Here is a 19181-nt window from a genome sequence, read left to right on the forward strand (position 1 = left end):
TGGATGGATGGAGAGATTGGAGGGAGGGAAGGAGGGAGGGAGGGAGGGATGGTCAACCTGCATAGAGCTGGAAGGAACATTGGAGGTCCTCTAGTCCAGCCCCCTGCTCAACACTTCAGACAAGTGATTGTCCAGTCTCTTTTTAAAAACCTCCAGTGATGAATCACCCATAACTTCTGAAGGCAAGCAGTTCCACTGGTTAATTGTCCTCAGTGTTAGGAAGTTTCTCCTTAATTCTAGGTTGCTTCTCTTCTCGATTAATTTCCATCCATTGTTTCTTGTCTTGCCTTCTGGTGCTTTGGAAAATAGGTTGACCCCCCTCTCTTTTGTGGCAGCCTCTCAAATACTAGAAGACTGCTATCATGTCCCTCCCTAGTCCTTCTTTTCTCTAAACTAGACAAATCCACTTCCTGCAACTGTTCTTCATATGTTTTAGTCTCCAGACCTTTTTAATCATCCTAGATGCTCTTCTCTGCCCTTTTTCCAAAGTCTCAACATCTTTTTTGGTAATGTGATGACTGAAACTGAATGCAGTATTCCAGGTGTGGTCTTACTAAGGTTTTATAAAGTGGTACTAATACTTAACTATTAAGTATTAATGGTATGAGGTGCACAAAAGATCAGATCCACATATTAAGGTCTAATTAAGTTGATTTATTGTTAAAAGCCCCTGCACAGGAGTCTTCTCAACTAACAGTCAGCACCTGGTTGGACTTAAATTAGGTTCAAGGGCAATCAAAGGGGGTTGGATTTCGTCCACTTGTGACTACGCAAGGATGCTAGACTGATCCCTCTTTTAACTTTGCCCCTCCTTCCCTTGCAGAAAAGGCTCTGCTCCTTGGCCTCACAATTTTGGATTCTTTGGCTGATGGGGTCTGCAGTAAGCCCCTTCTGCTGGAGCGAGTGGGATGGGCCAGTCTCACTGCGGTGAGACAGTTCCTCAGATAACCCATGCCATGGCGGGCTTTAAAGGTGATAACCAACACCTTCAATTGGACCCAGAAGTAGACTGGCAACCAGTGCAGCTCACACATCAGGGTGTTGTATAGGTCATCCGAGGGGCCTCCAGAACTGCCCATGCAACTGCTCTCTTCACCAAGTGTAGCTTCCCAATACTCTTCAAGGGCAGTCCCATATAGAGTGCAGTGCAGTAGTCTAAACAAGAGATAACCAGGGTGTGAATGACTGAGCCTAGGGCCTCACGATCCAAATAAAGGTATAACTGGTGCTCAACACCAAGTTGTGCAGAGGCTCTCTGAGCCACGATGGTCAAAATTTATACCCCAAATTTCAACCAGACCACGAGGATTGTGTACCTTTAGGATTCAGGGCAGATCACGTCACCTTAAAAGATCTGCTGTAATTTTCCCTTTTAGTGGGCAGGCACTAGGAAAAAAAAACTTTGCTTTTATTTGTTCTTGCATCTATTTTAACCCACCTGGCCCCTACAGCATTGCCAAGTTCATTTGTTTACATTTCTGAGCTGGAGAGATATTTTTAACAGAGAGCGTCTCTCTCTCTCTCTCTCTCTCTCTCTCTCTCTCTCTCTCTCTCTCTCTCTCTCTCTCTCTCTCTCTCTCTTATTGCATCTGTTCAATTTTATCCTTCAGTTGGTTCGAGTTCAACCACAGAGGCCTCGGCTTTGTCTATCAAATTATTTCTGCTTCCCTTTCTGAGTTGGTGCTCACCTTGTTCACAGAGCATCTGCTGAGCATTAGCACATATGCAGCGAGTGCCATGAACTTCATCATCTGATGTCGTTTTCTGATTTTTCAGAAAAAGGTTTCATAAGACCCACAACATCCACATCCCACTGGTTCATGCCATGCATATGTCTTTATCAGAAGTCCATAATTCAGATTGTTCACTTCCAATTTCCATCAAATTTGGTTTCAACTCCTGAACGTGTCATTTTCCATTTGTCAAACTTTGTGAGATCCTACTCATCTCATGACATTGGTCCCAGGGACCACCAACCACAGAGGCAGGATGCTTCATTTTAACAAAAGTTGCTTGGTGTTTTTTTGTTTGTTTGTTTGTTTTAATTCAAAATCCCAACACAACTGTCCTTCTGAAATGTATTGATTACCTACAGGTTTCTGTTACAGAACAACTGCCCAAAGCAGTGTTTTTCAGCCTAGGAATTTAAAGATGGGTAAACTTCAACTCCCACAATTCCCCAGCCAGCAAACTTTAAGAAGTAAAGATTTAAAGATGTTAAGATTTAGGAGTGAAGCTGTATAAGTACAGACTGGATTAAACTTGGCTCAAAAGCAGCAACCGTCAGAGGGATCTTCCTAATGGATGATCACTTGAATATGAGCCAGTCGTGTGCTGCAGCTGCCAAAAAAGCCAACTCAGTCCTAGGCTACATCAATAGAGGGATAGAATCAAAATCCTGTGAAGTATTAATGCCACTTTTTAATGTCTTGGTAAGACCACACTTGGAATACTGCATCCAGTTCTGATCATCACAATATAAAAAAGATGTTGAGTCTCTGGAAAGAGTGTAGAGAAGAGCAACAAAGATGATTAGGGGTCTGGAGGCTAAAGCAAATGAAGGACAGTTGCAGGACTTGGATATGTCTAGTTTAATGAAGAGAAGGAATAGGGGTGACATGACAGTAGTCTTTCAATATTTGAGGGGCTGCCACAGAGAAGGGGGGAAGTCAACCTATTCTCCAAAGCTCCTGAGGGCAGAAGCAGAAGCAATGGATGGAAACTAACCAAAGAGAGAAACAAGTCAGAACTAAGGAGAAATTTCCTGATAATGACAGCAATCAACCAATGGAATAGCTTGCCTCCAGAAGTTGTAGGTGCCCCGTCGCTAGAGGCTTTTAAGAAGAGATTGGACAGCCACTTGTCTGAAACGATATAGTCTCCTGCTTGAGCAGGGGGTTGGACTAGAAGACCTTCAAGGTCCCTTCCAACTCTGTTATTGTATGTTTTAACACAGGGGTCTTCAAACTTGGCCCTTTTATGACTTGTGGACTTCAACTCCCAGAATTCCTCAGCCAGGGCACGCTGGCTGAGGAATTCTGGGAGTTGAAGTCCACAAGTCATAAAAGGGCCAAGTTTGAAGGCCCCTGTCTAACATGTGTGAACTTCATGCTGACTGGGGGATTCTGAGAGTTGAAGTCCACCAATCTTCAAGTTGCCAAGGTTGAGACATACTGGCCCAAAGATATCTACAGTCAATCTACTGTCTTCTGAGTGGGGTCAACCAGGAGATCTCTATGCCCTAAGTAGGGCTACCAGGAATGAGTCCTAGGGATGTTGCATTCCCAGATTAATGGGGGTTAGTACAAATGAGAAAAGGAATGAACATCCACTCAGACTGGCAAATTGAAGATAAAGTGTTTCAACTTGCTCACCAATCTTCATCCACACATATTCTTCCATGACTTTGTCCTGGTGCTTGGGTAAACACAAGTTTGCTGGCCTTCTCTTCTCTTTTCTCTTCTCTTCTCTTCTCTTTTCTCCTCTCCTCTCCTCTCCTCTTCTCTCTTCTCTTCTCTTCTCCTCTCCCCTTCCCCATCCTCCTTTTCCACCTCCTCTCCTACTGTCTTCTTCTCCTTCCCCTCCTCCTCCATCCTCCCTTCCTTCTTCTCCTTCTTTCCTTTCCGCTTCTCTACCTTCTCCACCTTCTCCTCCTTTCCCTTCCATCCTCATCTTCTTCTTCCTCCCTTTTCCCCAATACTACTACTACTACTACTACTATTTCTTCTTCTTCTTCTTCTTCTTCTTCTTCTTCTTCTTCTTCTTCTTCTTCTTCTTCTTCTTCTTCTTCTTCTTCTTCTTCGTCTTCTTCTTCTTCTTCTTCTTCTTCTTCTTCTTCTTCTCCTCCTCCTCCTCCTCCTCCTCCTCCTCCTCCTCCTCCTCCTCCTCCTCCTCCTTCTTCTTCCCAGTTTCCTAAGCTGGATGCATTCATGGGCCCCTTTCCCTCTTTTTTTTTGTGAAACTCCAGCTTCCACAGAGAAGGCAAAATCAATGCAGACCTTATTGGGCATCTATTCTAAGCTATTAACTAGCAATCCTCTAATGAAGAAGGTAATTAACCAGAAACTATGCTGATACTTTCTGGAAATACTTCTTTTTTAAACTCAAAATTATCATTATTCAAACTTCGAAAAAGTGCAGGGAGAAAAACCTGTTCCATCACAGTTCATTTGCTCAATCTCTCATTAAATAAAATAAAAAAACCAATCAACTGAAGATTTCATATTTTGGCATATGCCTTTACATAGGTACACAAGTTTTTTTTTTAAAAAAAAAATTAAAATTCCAGATGCATAAATCAGGATAAACATCTTTGTTTACTGGCTTTCTTAATTTACTAAAGCCAATAAGTGTCCCAATGGGACAGGAATGAGCAGCTTATAACTTTAAGATCCAGTATATAGCTTAAAAACAAAGAGCAAATTAAAATATAGCACTGAGGGCAAGCTAACATCAATCAATACAAGTATTGCTTTAGCATCAACAACTTGGAGTAATATTACCCTCCAGACGCCTGGAGAACAGCCGGGTTTTAGAATTATGTACAGGTAGTCCTCGACTTACGACCACAGTCGAGCCCAAAATTTCTGTTGTTAAGTGAGACATTTGTTAAGTGAGCTTTGCCCCATTTTACGACCTTTCTTGCCACAGTTGTTAAGTGAATCACTGCAGTTGTTAAGTTAGTAACATGGTTGTTAAGTGAATCTGGTTTCCCCATTGAATTTGATTGTCAGAAGATCGCAAAAGGGGATCCCGTGACCCTGGGACATATCAATGGTCATAAGTATGAGTCACTTACCAAGCATCTGAATTTTAATCACATGACCACAGGGATGCTACAAAGGTCGTAAGTGTGAAAAGCAGTCCTAAGTCACTGTTTTCGGTGCCGTTGTAACTTTGAACGGTCACTTCTCCTGCGGCTCCCAGCCTCCTCCGCCATTTGCAGAGAGAGAGAGAGACACACAGAGAGGGGGGGGGCACTTGCGCTTCCCTTCTCTCTCTCTCTCTCTCTCTCTCTCTCTCTCTCTCTCTCTCTCTCACACACACACACACACACACACACACACACACACACACACTGAGTGGAGGAAGAAGACTGGCAGACCAAGGGCAGGAGAGAGCCAGCCCAATAAGAATGAGTGTAAGCTTGTCAGAGAATAGCGTGAAGCCAGCTTGCCAGGTGAGCAGAAGATTAGAGAGAGGGAGAGAGAGAGGGAGGGAGACAAAGAGAGGGAGGGAGGGAGGGGGAGAGAGAGAGAGAGAGAGACTTGCGTTTCCCTTCTCTCTCTCTCTCTCTGTCTCTCTCTCTCTTTCTCTCTCACACACACTAAGTGGAGGAAGAAGACTGGCAGACCAAGGGCAGGAGAGAGCCAGCCCAATAAGAATGTGTGTCAGCTTTTCAGAGAATAGTGTGAAGCCAGCTTGCCAGGTGAGCAGAAGATTAGAGAGAGGGGGAGAGAGAGGGAGGGAGACAAAGAGAGGGAGGGAGGGAGAGAGAGAGAGAGAGAGAGGCACTTGCGCTTCCCTTCTCTCTCTCTCTCTCTCTCTCTCTCTCTCTCTCTCTCTCTCTCTCTCACACATACACACACACACACACACACACACACACTGAGTGGAGGAAGAAGACTGGCAAACCAAGGGCAGGAGAGAGCCAGCCCAATAAGAATGTGTGTCAGCTTGTCAGAGAATAGCGTGAAGCCAGCTTGCCAGGTGAGCAGAAGATTAGAGATTAGGGAGGGGGAGAAAGAGGGGGGGGAACTCATACACAAAAGCCTCTATTTCTTTTTAATTAAACTTTTCAATCAAGCTCAAGTTTTGCGGCTCCCAGTGTTTTCTTTTCTCTGGGAAATGGGTCCAAGTGGCTCTTTGAGTGTTTAAGGTTGCCGACCCCTGCCCTATACCATTCTGGACAAATGGCTGTCCAGTCTCTTCTTGAAGGCCTCTAGGGATGGAGCACCCAGCACTTTTGGAGGCAAGAGACACTGATTAATTAACAGAATAACAAGAGTTGGTAGGGAGCTTGGAGGTCTTCTAGTCCAAGTCCCTGCTCAGGCAGGAGATCTTATACCATGATGACGATCGGCCTGTAACCTGCTATTGCAGATCTTCCAAAACTGCACTCACTGCTAGTACAGGCACTTCTCGGCTTACGACCGTAATTGAACCCAAATTTTCCATTGCTAAGCGAGACCGTTGTTAAATGAATTCCGCCCCCATTTTACAACCTTCCTTGCCTGCCACACTTGTCAAGAGAATCCGGCTTCCCCATTCTGATTTTCCTTGCCAGAAGGTTGCAAAGGGGGATCACTGCGACCGTCATAAATACGAGCCAGTTGCCAAGCGTCTGAATTTTGATCACGTGACTGCGAGGATGTTGCGACGGTCGTAAGTGTAAAAAATGGTCATCCGTCACCTTTTTCAGTGCTGTTGTAACTTCGAGCAGTTGTTAAATGAATAGCTGTAAGTCAAGGACTGCCTGTATATCTAAGTCCATTCCCCTGGGCAGTGGTGGGATTTAGCCAGTTCACATCATTTCGGCAGAACCAGTAGCTAATTTTTTGTTGCCCAGGCCAGAATGGACTTCCGGCATCCACACAGAGAACCGGTTGTTCACATATTTGAATCCCACCACAGCCCCTGGGTGTCCTCTTGTTCTCTATATAGCAGTGATGGCGAACCTTTTAAAGACTGAGTGCCCAAACACTGGCCCTGCCCCACTCCACCCCCACCCCGCCTGCCCTCAGGGCCACTCACTGCTTCCAGGGCCTGCTGCAGATCACCCAGCAGCACCATGGCGGCCACGCCCTCTGCCCGCGCCCTGCAGCATCAACTGTGCATGATGGGGCATGAGGGCAGAGTCTTGTCTGTCTGACTGCCATGTCCTTGGCTGCACTGCTCCACGTGGGCCACGCTCAGGGGCGACTCTCCTCCGGGGGGCTGCTGATGAGGAGGGAGTCACGGGGGAGGCACGGCTGGGGCAACAACACATATGCCCACAGAGAGGGTTCCGAATGCCACCTCTGGCACCCATGCCATAAGTTCGCCACCACTGCTATATAGCAATAGTGGCTGCTCTGTAGCCTACTGGTAAGATCACACTTGGAATACTACATCCAGTTCTGGTCACCAGGATATAAAAATAATGTTGAGACCCTAGAACACAGGTCCCCAACCTTTTGGGCGCCAGGGATTGGTTCTGTGGTGAAAGGTTTTTCCACGGACTGGCGAGTGCGTGGTTGTCAACGCTGCTAACATCGGATGTTCTTGCTCTGACAACATATGGAGATGCAGCCATTTTCCTTCTTATGTTTTATTCTTAGAATTAGAGTTAGAATTAGATGATACTGGGGGGGGGGAGAGGAGGAGGAATGTACATGGGAGTTTAGTTAGACATAACAATACTGTAACTAGTGTGAGAACCAAGGTTTTTTTGAAATAAGAGATGATAAGAAATGGCCGGGTTGGAGAACTGAAAGGAAAGCCTGCATTTCAAACTAATTGGAGATGTGATTTATGACTGTTAACTAGAGGAGGGAATTGTGCTTTGATACTATGTGTTCAGGGGAGGGGAATACAGATTTTGGCTTCGCCTATGCCGATGCTATGCTACTCGAATAAAGATTCTTTAAGGTAAACAATGCCTCAAAGTTCTTTGAAGAGTTTCATCTGTCGGAACCATGACTGTGGTTTTGTTTGCTGCCTGCATCCCATGGATGGGGCCTTGCTTCTTTGTGTGGACCGGTTGCTGGCATGCCGTGGCCCAATACCGGTCCACAGACTGGGGGTTGAGGACCCCTGCCCTAGAAGGAGTGCAGAGAAGACCAACAAGGATGATCGGGTTCTAGAGTTTGAATCTTACTATGAATGGTTAAGGAAATTAGGTATGACCAGTCTAACGAAGAGAAAGTCTAAGGGAGACATGAGAGCAGTCTTCCAATATTTGAGGGGCTGTCAGAGAGAAGAGGAGGCCGACCTATTCTCCAAAGCACCCGAAGGGAGGGCAAGAAGCAACACACGGAAACTTAGCAAGGAGAAATCCAACCTAGAATTGAGGAAAAATGTCCTGTCAATGAGAACAATCAATCAATTAGAATGACTTGCCTCCAGAAATTGTGGGTGGAGCTGGACTGAGGGCGGTGCCTCCGACATAATTAATGAACCCTTATAGCAGACATGTCAAACTCATGATGTCACGTGACGTTGCACAACATATCGGAGCTTTTTTGCCATTGCTGGCAATGGGGTGGGCGCGGCTCCGGTATGATGAAACCAGCCCGTGGGCCAGCGGTTTGACACCGCTGCCTTATAGGTTCACGTCCCCATTAAGACTTTTGTTAAGAGAAGGGAGAAACTCAGACTAAAATTGGAAGACCTAATAGCAATATTAAGCTGCTTCCTCAGTGGATGATCGAGAGATCATGCAGACATATAATTTATTTATTAGGTTTTTTTTTAATCCTGCCTTTATTACTTTATAAATTACTCAGTGGTGAACAAACCTAATACTCCTTCCTCTTCTTTTTCTCCACAACAACCCCATGAGGTGGGCTGGGCTGAGAGAGGGGGGACTGGCCCAAAATCATCCAGGTGGCTTTCCTGCCTAAGGTGAGACTAGAACTCATTGTCTCCTAATGATTGGCCCCAAGTCACCCAGCTGGTTTTCAGGGCTTAGCCAGGACTAGAACTCCCTATCTCCTGGTGATTGGCCCCAAGTCACCCAGCTGGCTTTCATGCCCCATCTCTCCTTTTTGGGGTGTCAAGCATTTAAGTCCCTTCAAGAAACTTTCCCCAGCTGAGTTTTCCATCCCATTGGCAGGGGAAACCGGCCATGAGCAAAGCAATCATAGGTTCACTCTGCTGTCCCGGGTTTTAAATCAGCCATGGCTGGGTGCCAAGCTGTTAAGTGGGAATTCCAGCTTTCAAAGTGTGGGAGGTGTTTTATAACCCCCCCCACGGCCATCAGGTGATCAGAACGGCTCTTACTAATCATGCCTTAATGAGGAAGTGTTGGACCATGCCCTCCATGCCAAGCAGCAACGCTGGCCTCAGCAAAAGAGATCTGGAGTCACTTGAAGGTCCCACATTCTCTTGCTGAAGACAAGGTTGCTCCCTCGGAGAATCATTTCAGAATCAGAAAAGAGCTGGAAGGGACCTTGGAGGTCTTCTAGTCCAGCCCCCTGCTTAAGCAGGAGACCCTAGACCACGGGTCTTCAAATTTGGCCCTTTTATGATTTGCGGACTTCAACTCCCAGAATTCCTCAGCCAGGCATGTTGGCTGAGGAATTCTGGGAGTTGAAGTCCACAAGTCATCAAAGGGCCAAGTTTGAAGCCCCCTGCCCTAGACCATTCCAGACAAGTGGCTGTCCAGTCTCTTCTTCAAAACCTCTAGTGATGGAGCACCTACAACCAATTAAGCTAATCCACTGGTTGATTGTTCTCACTGGCAGGAAATTCCTCCTGAGTTCCAAGTTGCTTCTCTCCTTGATTAGTTTCCATCTATTGCTTCTTGTCCTGCCTTCAGGTGCTTTGGAGAATAGCTTGACTCCCCTCTCCTTTGTGGCAGCCCCTCAAATATTGGAAAAGCTTCTCCTCGGCTGGGTCTTGTTGCATTTGCTAACAGGCTTATAAGCAAGCAGTCCAATATGGCCCCAGGATCAAGGTGAGGCCTGTAAGAGAAGGACTGGTAGAACGTGGGTGAAGTTAAAAGAGGGATTAGCCTAGAATCCCGACGAAGCCGCAAGTGAAGTCCAACTCCCTCTTGAATTCCCTGGACCCTTATCTAACCCCAAACAGTTGAGAGGATTCTTATGCATAGGCTTTTAGTACAGGTAGGCCTCAATTGAGCCCAAAATTTCTGCTGCTAAGCGCGACAACTGTTAAGTGAGTTTAGCCCCATTTTGTGAGCTTTCTTCCCACAGTTTGTTAAGGGAATAACTGCAGTTGTTAAGTTAGTAATAATGCAGTTGTTAAGTGAATCTGGCTTCCCCATTGAATTTGCTTGTCAGAATGTCACAAAGGGGGATCACGTGACCCTGGGACACTGCAACCGTCATAAAAATAAAAATCTTTCTTTCTTTCTTTTTCTTTCTTTCTTTTTTCTTTCTTTCTCCTCCCTCCCTCCCTTTCTTCTTTCTCTCTTTTTTCTTTCTTTCTCCTCCCTCCCTTTCTTCTTTCTCTTTCTTTCTTTTTCTTTCCTTTCTTTCTCCTCCCTCACTCCCTTTCTTCTTTCTCTCTTTTTCTTTCTTTCTTTCTCCTCCCTCCCTCCCTTTCTTCTTTCTTTCTTTCTTTCTTTCTTTCTTTCTTTCTTTCTTTCTTTCTTTCTTTCTTTCTTTCTTTCTCCTCCCTCCCTCCCTTTCTTCTTTCTTTCTTTTTTTCTTTCTTTCTTTCTTTCTTTCTTTCTTTCTTTCTTTCTTTCTTTCTTTCTTTCTTTCTCCTCCCTCCTTCCCTCCCTCTTCTTTCTTTCTTTTTTCTCTTTCTTTCTTTCCTTCCTTTCTTTCTTTTTCTTTTTCTTTTTCTCCTCCTTCACCTTCTCCATCTTCCTCCCTTCCTGTCTTTCCTTCCTCCCTTTCCCCCTCCCTCCCTCTTCTCCGCCTCCCTCCCCTTCATTCCCCTCCCTCCCTCCACCCTCCCTCCCTCCCTCCCTTCCTTCCTCATGCAGCTTATTTCATATTCATTTTATTTCAAACACATCTAAATGGTCCCCATTTAGAGGCCTTTGGGTGGTACAGAGGCATTTTCTCTGCAGACACCCCACTAACAGAGGGCCGCGTCCAGTGCATCCAAAATAGGCACTTAAAAATACCACTGCACACACCAGCCTTCTAAATTGATTTTCTTTGCGATTATTGATACTATTTGCATAATGATGTCATTATGTAAATGTTGTGGATTGACACAAATGGTGTCATTTGTGTAATGATATCTTTATGCAAATGAAGTCAACCAATGCGAAGAATATATTTTCATAGGGAACCGACATTCAGTGGAGAACGGACACCCCACTCTCTGGAGAGCCCTCAAAAATCAAGACCTTGATGCTGTAGCATCTCTCTTCCCCGTATTTCAAGCAATTTGCCATAAAATCCGTGCAATTAAAAGGAAAGGTTAGAACAATGGATAAAAACCCATATTGTACCAAGTCACCAAAATAAAATCAGCAATAACATTAAAATTAGCTATGTGAAATCAGGAGTAAAGAGTTAATTCTGTTCTGATCTGCCATTGATTGATTGTTTGATTGATTGGTTGACTGATCAGAGACGAAATATGGCTTATTTTGTAAAAAAGAAAACAACATTAGTTTTAAGCATGAAATTTAACCACGAATCTGGTCCTAGCATCCCTTTTAGCATTTTGGTCGGAAAAAAAGTGGGGCTTGCGGTTGCACGGACCCCTTATTCCAAGTGGTGGTGAACCTATGGCACAGGTGTCAGAGGTGGCACTCAGAGCCCCAGTCGCCCCAGTCCTAGGCCTTCAGCTGGGTTTTATAAACCTTTTCGCTTTAGGCCTCCACCACCATGTGCAAAAAAAAAAAAAAGGTTCAATCAGTCAATTTCAACTTCTCGCGGGGAAAAAAAAAGATCTTGCAAAGTTGGAATTGAGTGATTGAACTTTTTAGTCCCACCCAGTCTGCCGTTACCATTGCAGCCACGCCCATTCAATTGGCCACACCCACCCATTTGGCCACGCCTACCCAATGGGCCACATCCACTCGGCACTCAACGATGCATAAGTGGGTTTTGGCTTGCAGTTTGGGCACTCAGTCTCTAAAAGGTTCGCCATCACTGCCTTATTCTATCAAAATGAATTTTACGAATTTTCGTAGCTGGAGACAAAACACAGTTTATTTTTTTAAAAAAGCAAACAACAGCAGTTTTAAGCATGAAATTTACTCTCACAGAAGGACTCTGGCCGATGTACAGTGGTGGGATTCAGCCGGATTGGACCATTTCGGCAGAACCAGTAGCTAATTTTTTATTGCCGGGCCCCAGAATGGACTTCCGGAAGCGGCATCCACACAGAGAACCGGTTCTTCACATATTTGAATCCCACCACTGGCGATGTACAATAAAATAATAGCATAAATATAAATAATATGGTGAAGAAGAGCCCTGGATTGCTCTTAGTTAAGGCCTAGAACAGCAGTTTGCAAACTTGGCAACTTTTAAGACGTGTGGACTTCAATTCTCAGAATCCCTTGCTGCCCCAGGAAATCTGGAAATTGAAGGCCACACATCTTAAAAGTTGCCACGTTTGCAAAAACCTTAGCATGGGACATCACGTTCCATTTGGCAGATAGAAAATCTGCTATTTCTCAATTCACTGCAGCCTTTCCCAAGTTGGGGCTCTAGACATGTATCCCATCATCCCCAGCCGTAACTTCCCAAACTCTGAGCAAATCCTAAAGGGAGATATTGTATGCAAAACGTGTAAGAAAAGAGCAGTGCTTTTCTGCAGCATCTTGACCGCTCTGAACTTTTCTGTGGAGGTCTCTTCTCCCAAGAGATTTTTCAGGTTTGAAAAATCTACAGTGCCTGGGAATGACCAAAAAGCATCTCCTCACCAAGTGGGGGTCAAATCTAAGTCTCTAGTGCAGTGGTTCTCAACCTGTGGGTCGCGACCCCATTTGGGGTCGAACGACCATTTCACGGGGGTCGCCAAACAATGCAGTCCGCCATTTTTTCCCCCTTTTCCTTAGTGTGCTATTCCCTTTTATTCTATTGGCTTTTGAAAGCCAATAGAATAGACACTCTTGAATAGAGTCTAATTCTATTGGCTTTCAAAAGCCAATAGGAATTGTCCAGGCTGTCTCTGCCCTGCTGAGCCTGCCAAAAGTCCCATTCTGCAAACAGTGCTACAAGTTGTCTGCAGCGAAGGCGAGCTGTCTGGAAGTTTCCACCCCTCCCTGCTGAGCAACTATTAAAAATGTAAGTAAAAGAGGGCCAGGGGAGGTGGGAGGCCGGCGGGCGCAGGGAGGATTGCTGGTGCGTGTGGGGCCTGGCAGATGCCTTACCTCCCTTGGGCTGGGCCAGCTGGTGGCCCAGCCAGTAGTCGCCCTACGCCATTGCTGCCCCTTGCCAGCTACGCCTCGGCCGGCGCAGGGGGCAGCATCACGCATGTGCGGCGCTCCCGGGCAGGGAAAGTCCTCGACTTATGACCGGTTGGGTAGTCCTCAACATGACCATTTGAGTAGTCCTCGACTTACGACCAGTTGAGTAATCCTCGACTTACGACCGGTTGGGGATCGCAGCATTAAAAAGGTTGAGAACCACTGCTCTAGTGGCTGCACAAGGACTCAAGACTAGTTCCCCAGTTGATCCCTCCTCCTTGCCTGGTTGGGAGCTTCCTAACAAGCAGCAATATAAATGCATGCATACAGACAGAAGCCTTTTTGTCCCTAGGGAATAAATGTCTGAAAAAATAGTAAGGCACTCTCCACTCTCTGACCTACCATTGCATAATCCAATAAGACTTTTTTCAGTGTAAAGCAAAGGTGTCAAACTGCTGACCTGCAGGCTGGACGCGTCATGTGGAAGCCGCACCCACCCCATTGCCGGCAATGGCAAAACAGTCCCGATACATCATGCGACGTCATGTAATGTTGCGAGTTTGACATGTCTGGTGTAAAGCAATTTTCTCCCAGATTGTAGCAGGTGTCAGGTCCACCATGCTGGTATCCTGCCATTCAGTTGGGGGGGGGAGGTTTCTAGCATTCTTCACATGCTTTCGCTTTTGCTGCAACCACTTGGGAATTAGGGACATCTCCGATTGTCTTCAGAGATAAAGCGGACTCCTTCCCAGCTGGTTCCAGCCTGGCTCCAAGGCCATCGCGCCCTGAAAGTGACCTGTTATCTTCCCAGCACCTCAGCGTTCTCAAAATATCTTCTCAGCATCACATTGGCTGCCGGTGAACTGGTTCAGGGGGTTGGGTTTGGAGAAAACCAAAAGAATTGCTTTGTGCTTCACGCGGGACCATCAGATTCCGCCTGACTTTTCTGCATCCACTTTCTCTCAGCAAAAGTTCTCTTGATTAACCTCAATGGAGTCAAGAGTTTTACTTTCCTGAGGGAACAGCTGGGGCAGGTCCTTACAGTAGCTGTGTAGCTGGGTGTTTCTTTGTGAATTCCCTAAGGAAGGCTGTACCACATGACATCGGCACCAGGCAAACGAAGACACCATAACTGCTGTACAGATAGTACAACACTTGAACACAACTGAGCCCAAAATTTTTGTTGCTGATGAGTTTTGCCCCAGTTGCTCAGCAAATCCCTGCAGTTATTAACTATTAGTAACCCAGTTGTTAAGTGAATCTGGCTTCCCCATTGACTTTGCTTTTGAGAAACTCACAAAGCAGATCACGTAAGCCCAGGACACTGCAACCGTCATAAATACGAGTCAGTTCGCAAGTGTCTGAGTTTTGATCACGTGACCTTGGGGAGGCTGCAAGGGTCGTAAATGGGAAAAAAGGTCACAAATCCCTTTTTTCAGTGCCCCTGTAACTTCAAATGGTCGCTAAACAAATTGTTGTAAGTCGAGGGCTATCTGTATCACGTGACATTGGTGCAAAGCAACCGAAGACACCATAACTACGTCAAGCGTGCATGTGGGAATGGGCCCAAAGTGTCAGTTGAGTTGGACCAATTGTAACTTCTGAGCCAGGAAGAAGATTTTTAAACTGTTAAAAAATGGATGCCTTCACAACCTGCCAGGAAATAGTATCTCCTGCCTTTCTGGCTCAAAAATGAAACAGAGCTAAGTGCCTTCCTCGTGGGGACAGCGATGCTCACCGCTAAATAGTGGAAGGGCAGAAAAGTTCAGGAGGTTGAGGGCTGCCGGATAGGGAAGAAAAAGATAGACTCTTAGTTTGGACAGCTGTACAAAAGGTAACCATTTCTCTGCCACTCTCTGGTAGAAGATTGCAGGCCGAAGAGCCATGTGGCATGCATCTCCTAAACATAGTGATGCTTAATGATCTCCAGAAGGTTGAGGAGGCAACAGAAGAGCAAGCCAATAGATCAGCAGAAGGTGCAGCTGCTGGAAGCCTTCTGACCCCCTTTTCAGCCTCAAGGAATAAGTTAGAGAGAGATCTATTTGTGTGGTCACTAAAGGTTGATACCAACTTGATGGCACATAATCGTCAGTGGACATAATAACAGAATAACAGAGCTGGAAGGGACCTTGGAGGTCTTCTAGTCCAACCTCCTGCCAAGCAGGAGACCCTATGCTATTCCAGAGAAATGGGTGTCCAATCTCTTCTTGAAAGCCTCCAGTGATGGAGTAATGACAACTTCTGGAAGCACATCGTTCCACTGGTTAATTGTTCTCACTGTCAGGAAATTACTCCTTAGTTCTAGGTTGCTTCTCTCCTTGATTAGCTTCCATCCATTGTTTCTTGTCTTGCTCTCAGATGTCTTGGATGATAATAATAATAATAATAATAATAATAATAATAATAATAATAATAATAATAATAATAATAATAAGAAGAAGAAGAAGAAGAAGAAGAAGAAGAAGAAGAAGAAGAAGAGGAAGAAGAAGAAGAAGAAGAAGATGATGATGATGATGATGATGATTGCACTGACTGACTACAAGCAGTGGCATGACAAAGTAGCAACAATGGTGCATTGGAAGATCTGCAAAAAATATCATTTGCCTGTAAGCAAAAACTGGTGGGATCATAAAATAGAGAAAGTCATAGAAAAGGATAAAATTAAACTGCTCTGGGACTTCAGAATTCAAACAGACAAGCACCTGCAACATAACACCCCAGACTTAACAATTGTCGATAAGAAAGACAAAAAAGTCTGGATAGTGGACGTGGCAGTGCCTGGAGATAGCAGAATAGAAGAGAAAGAACTGGAGAAGATAACAACATATAAAGACCTACAAATAGAAATAGAAAGACTGTGGCAAAAGCAAGCAAGGATAGTACCAATAGTCATAGGCTCCTTGGGTGCAATCCCAAAACAACTGGAGCACCACTTGAACACCATTGGCATTGACAAATTCGCTATTAGTCAATTGCAAAAGGCGGCCTTATTAGGAACTGCTTCCATCCTGCGACGATACCTGTAATACCATCAAACATCCACATCTGCCTATCCCAGGTCCTGGGTAAGGACTCGATAGGTAGACAAAATGCCAAATCCAGTCTGAATATCTGGCTGACTGTGCGATGGTCATAATAATAATAATTGGAAGGGACCTTGGAGGTCTTGTAGTCCTACCCCCCTGCTAAGCAGGAACCCCTATACCATTTCAGACAAATGGCTGTCAGTCTCTCTTAAAAACTTCCAGTGTTGGAGCATTCACCGCTTCTGGAGGCAGGTTGTTCCACTGGTTAATTGTTCTAACTGTCAGGAAGTTTCTCCTTAGTTCTAGGTTGCTTCTCTCCTTGATTAGTTTCCATCCGTTGCTTCTTGTCCTGCCTTCAGGTGCTTTGGAGAATAGCTTGACTCCCTCTTCTTTGTGGCAGCCCCTGAGATATTGGAACACTGCTTTCATGTCAGCCCTAGTCCTTCTCTTCATTAAACTAGACATATCCAATTCCCACAACTGGGATCAGATTGTTAACAGCAACAGTGGGAGTTTTGTACAAGACTCTCTTATTGCACCATTAAAATAAGGTAGAATTAGTTCATCTAGACGGGGGGGGGGGGCTGATATCAGTCTTGCAAGACTAAAAGTCAAACAGGCTTTGATCTTGCAGAGTTTTACTCCTCTATTTGATGTGCTGGGGAGAGAGGATTATTCTTTTTTTGATGATGTGGATTCCTAAGAAGTCCGTTTGTAGTGGACATGGTTTGTCCGTGTGGGTGACCTTTGGGGGAAGAGGGGGAGAGAGGCTGCCTGGGAAACCATCAGAGAAGAGAGGCAGGAGTCCCCAGAGGAGGAAAGGAAGGACTTACCCCAATTCAGCGATAGGCAACCCCGGCTCTTTTATGACTCATGGACTTCAACTCCCAGAATTCCTGAGCCAGCATGGCTCAGCTTGGAAACCTCTCCCTTTCCCCTCAGCAAGGCTGGCTCAGGAATTCTGGGAGTTGAAGTCCACGAGTCATAAAAGAGCCAAGGCTGCCTACCCGTGGACTAGGCCTACCTGTTTCTGATAATCTATTCCTGTCAGGCTTAATAGACTAGGCCAGGAGTAGGCCACCTTGGCTCTTTTATGACTCGTGGACTTCCTCCCAGAATTCCTGAGCCAGCATGGCTCAGCTTGGAAACCTCTCCCTTTCCCTTCAGCATGGCTGGCTCAGGAATTCTGGGAGTTGAAGTCCACAAGTCATAAAAGAGCCAAGGCTGCCTACCCATGGACTAGGCCTACCTGTTTCTGATAATCTACTCCTGTCAGGCTTAATAGACTAGGCCAGGGGTAAGCCACCTTGGCTCTTTTATGACTTGTGGACGTCAACTCCCAGAATTCCTGAGCCAGCATGGCTCAGCTTGGAAACCTCTCCCTTTCCCCTCAGCGTGGCTGGCTCAGGAATTCTGGGAGTTGAAGTCCACGAGTCATAAAAGAGCCAAGGCTGTCTACCCCTGCCCTAATTAATCAGGCCGTTAAAATTAGTCGTGGGAAGTTTGGACTTTCAGAACTGTAAAGTTCTCGTGAAGCTAAAGGGAGGTGCTTTTCTGACCAAAATCAAAATCAATTCAAACTGCAGTCCAAATGCAATTTTGATTTCAAGAGGAGCCGGACATAAAAAGAAAGCAGGCCCAGAAATGGGTGGAGCTAAAGTAAACACAAGGCACTTCAGTTGAAATACAAATGTAATCAAAGTTAAATTAAATTCATCAGGTTCTTTTGAAGCCATTAACTTGTTCCTTCCTCACAGAATTAATTATTTCCACTTTTGTCACATTAAAAATGTCACTTTCGTGGCAATTGTGGGGATATCCTGGGGGAGCCACAATTAAGACTGGCAGTGTGGGAGAAACAGGTTGCAGGTTGCAGAAGAAATTGTTCCACAGAGGATAAACATATTCCTGGGAAAGGAAGGAAGGAAGGAAGGAAGGAAGGAAGGAAGGAAGGAAGGAAGGAAGGAAGGAAGGAAGGAAGGAAGGAAGGAAGGAAGGAAGGAAGGAAAAGGAAGGAAGGAGACGAGGTGGATGGAAGGGAGAGGAGAGGAGAGGAGGGGAGAGGAGGAAGGAAGGAAGGAAGGAAGGAAGGAAGGAAGGAAGGAAGGAAGGAAGGAAGGAAGGAAAGAAAGAAAAAATGGAGTGGAGAGGAGGGGAGGAGAGAGGAGGAGAGAGGAGAGAAGGAAGGAAAGAAGGAAGGAAAATGGAGAGGAGAGGGAGGGGAGGGGAGGAGAGAGGAGGGGGTAGGAGATGAGGAGCACAGGAGAGGAGGGAGAGGAAGGAAGGAAGGAAGGAAGGAAGGAAGGAAGGAAGGAAGGAAGGAAGGAAGGAAGGAAGGAAGGAAGGAGAGGAGGTGGATGGGAGGGAGAGGAGAGGAGGGAGGAAGGGATAGGAGAAGAGAGGGAGGAGAGGAGGGAGAGGAGAGGAAGGAAGGAAAATGGAAAGGAGAGGAGGGGGAGGGGAGGGGAGAGGAGAGGAGAGGAGAGGAGAGGAAGGAGAGGAGGGCAGAGGAGAGGAAGGATGGAAGGAGAGGAGGTGGATGGGAGGGGAGGAGAGAGGAGGGGAGAGGAGAGGAGAGGAGAGGAAGGAAAAAAGGAAAATGGAGAGGAGGGGGAGGGGAGGAGAGAGGAGGGGATAGGAGAGGAAGGAAAGAAGGAAGGAAAAATGGAGAGGAGGGGAGGAGAGAGGAGGGGAGAGGAGAGGAAGGGAGGAAGACTCTGTTACACTACTGAAGTGTTCAGGAAGAGTGAAAAGGCTTCATGAGACCCCTCCCCTCCACCAGGCTCTGGGCATGGATTCCTCTGCCAAACATGGCCCCACAGCCTCCCTTTACCTGGGGGAGACGCTTACCAAAAGTGCCTAGCTGCAGCCCCCCAGCCTGTTGGTGCAGATGCTCCGTCTTTGGGAGGAGAAGAAAAGGGAGCCTGAAACTCCGTCTCCTGGCAAGAAGCTCCCTTTCGCTCTCCCCCAGGGCCAGGCCTTCTCTGCTAGAAGAAGCTTCTCCGGCTTCCTCATCCTCGGAGTCTGCTTGCCCCCCCCCACCCTACCCAGCTTCTGAAAGGATGCAAACCAGGAGGCCCTCGTCTGCCAAGATATTCAAAGTAGGT

The sequence above is a fragment of the Crotalus tigris genome, unplaced genomic scaffold, assembly GCF_016545835.1.
Source record: "Crotalus tigris isolate CLP2741 ecotype Arizona unplaced genomic scaffold, ASM1654583v1 scf7180000018684.1183181, whole genome shotgun sequence".
Taxonomy (NCBI): Eukaryota; Metazoa; Chordata; class Lepidosauria; order Squamata; family Viperidae; genus Crotalus; species Crotalus tigris.